Source organism: Sorex fumeus, unplaced genomic scaffold (genome assembly GCF_029834395.1).
Source record: "Sorex fumeus unplaced genomic scaffold, SorFum_2.1 ptg000038l, whole genome shotgun sequence".
NCBI classification, from domain to species: domain Eukaryota; kingdom Metazoa; phylum Chordata; class Mammalia; order Eulipotyphla; family Soricidae; genus Sorex; species Sorex fumeus.
In genome coordinates, this window is record NW_026606095.1 from 80047 (window position 1) to 82671 (window position 2625).

Here is a 2625-nt window from a genome sequence, read left to right on the forward strand (position 1 = left end):
TCTCATTCTCCTGACCCTGAAAGAGCCTTCACTATGGCAGCGCTGAGAAAGATGAGTAAGGAGAGGCTGCTAAAATCTCAGGGCTGGGACGAATGGAGACATTACTGGTGCCTGCTCAAGTAAATAGATGAAAAAAGAGATGACAGTGATACAGTCATATATTTGCACACATACACGTATTGTATTGTCTTTTATGAGATGTGAGGTAGAAAATAGTACAGCTTTCTTCACAATATGTCTCAAAATTAAATCTGATGTCAGTTTTATTTAATTCAAAATTTTTGCTTTTCATCCCCAGAAACAAAATCTCAGTATCTTCCTCCCTGCAAGGCACATGGTTATCTCCTGCCGTGCACATGGCTGGCCACTGTCACTTTACCTTTCCATTGTTCCATTGCCCAATTTTAATCGCCACTACCTACCTTCTCCAAACTTGGACCCGGTTCTTAAGTGTAATTATATTTACAGAAGGAGCTTAAGTGGCTAGATAGCATGACAACTTTCTGCTGCTGTGGTTTCCATGAACGTGAAAAGTCTGGCTTTTTCTTATCAAAACTGACTGGAAACCTTCCATATCAGCAGTACCAAATCATAACACAGTTGGGGGGTGGAGGGGGGTGCGGTCAGCAAAGAAACCCACTTGGTTCTTAGAACTACAGTTTCTCTGTAGAAGAGACATTCTTAAAAGCTGTTTGCAATATCCTACATTAATTTTCTCTGGTAAAGCGTCTCTTACAAAGGAGCCTTATAAACAGATTAAATGTGGCTGGGTGCAGAAGGACAGTCAGCTCTCTGTCTGGCGCTCTTGAGCGTCAGGTCCCAGACAGGCTCTTCCTTCATAAGTGTTCCCTGCAAATAGCTGACTTGAAGTTCTGTGACCAGTAATAACCTCCTTAAAAATAAACCACTTATGCCATCTGCTTAGCAGCGTCCTATAAATTATACCAGGAATGTGTGGCTTTTCTACCCTCCCAAGCGTCTTCCAAGTTGACAAAAGGATAAACGGAGTGGGAAGCAAAGATTGCACAGCGCTTACTCCCCCGCTGCTGTCTCTCTGAGCCACCCTTGTTTGGCCTCTGCCTGTGCTCACTGTCTTCCTCCAAAGAATTAAGGGGGAGATAGGAAGGGAAAGAGTTTCAGCTTTTCCAGAACCAAATGAAAAAGGAAGGTCCCGTGGAATCAGGTTAGAATGAGCAGATGAAAACTTAGAACAGGCCCTCAGAAGTGGAGTGGCTGAAGAGGGTGTTGGGTGTAGTTTTGATTGCTTTACAGACTAACTAAACACAAACACAAGTGGAAGGAGTTCAGAACATTAGTTTTAGGACCAGGGATGGAGCTCAGTGGTGGATTACTTGCCTTGCTGTGTGAAGTCCTGAATTCAATCCCTAACACCATCAAAAAAATATATATATATATATACATACATATATATGTGTATATATATATATATGCATCGGCAGAGTCTGGCAAACTTCCCGTGTAGTACTCAATATGCCAAATACCAGTAACAATGATGGGTCTCATTCTCTTCATCGTGAAAGAGCATTGAAATGGCTCTTTTAAAATCTCAGGGCTAGGAAGAAGGAGACGTTACTGGTGCCTGCTCGAGGAAATCGACGAACAACAGGACGCTTGTGATATATATGCATATACATATTTTAATATCTGAAAATATGAATTGAAAATAATTAGCTGGTGCTCATTTCAGCTGCACATATACTAAAATTGAAACACTACTGAGATTAGCAAGGTCCCTGCATAAAAATGACATGCAAATTCCTGATGTAGTCCATATTTTTGTAGAGGTGAAGTGTCTGTATACAAAGCCACTACAATCAACTCTACTGGTAGCATGGAGCCCAAACTACAGTAATTCAGTTTTAAAATGTATCTGCTGAGGAGTCATTGTGGAGGTTGGGAGGGAACTTTGAAGTCTTTGGTGTGAGGGGAGGGATGTGGGAGGAGGGAGAAGTCACTGGTAATGGGACTGGAGTTGGGAACACTGTTAACAACCTTGCAAGTCAGTGTCTAAATTTTTTTAAATTTAAATAATGAAAATAACTGATTGGACAGAGATTAATATGGTCTTATATATTTTTCTTTAAAGAATTGAGTCAGGGCCAAAGCCATAATGCAATGGGTAGGGTGCTTGCCTTGCACTTAACTCACCGGGTTTGATCCCAGGATCCTTTATGGTCCCCCTGAGTACTGAAAGGAGTAATTTCTGACTGCAGAGCCAGGAGTAACCTCTGAGCATCTCTGGTTGTGTCCCTTCCACCCCCATGCCCCTAACAAAAGATCAAGTACAGAATTAGCTCTTTAAAAAGACATTTGAGCCCTTATGTTCATTGCAACAGTACTCATAATAATTAATATTTGGAAACAACCCAAACACAGATGACTGAATAAAGAAACTATGGTATATATACACAATAGAATACTACCCAACTATAAGAAAAGATGAAATCATGCAATTTGCCACTATGTGGATGGAACTTCAGGGCATCATGCTGAAGAAGTCAGGAGGAGAGGGAAAGATACAGCATGATCTCTCATGTGTGAGACACAAAGAAAGAGTAAGAGAGCAACCAATGACTAATGGCAACAGTATTGGTGGGTTGGATT

General features: G+C 41.2%; 1 non-coding gene across 1 annotated transcript; it reads left to right on the plus strand.

The window, feature by feature from the left end:
• Positions 1-1695: 1695 nt before the first annotated feature.
• LOC130028061 (U6 spliceosomal RNA) lies at positions 1696-1799 on the plus strand. The gene has a single exon (XR_008793155.1). It is a non-coding gene; the product is annotated as a U6 spliceosomal RNA (small nuclear RNA).
• The last annotated feature ends 826 nt before the right edge of the window (positions 1800-2625 follow it).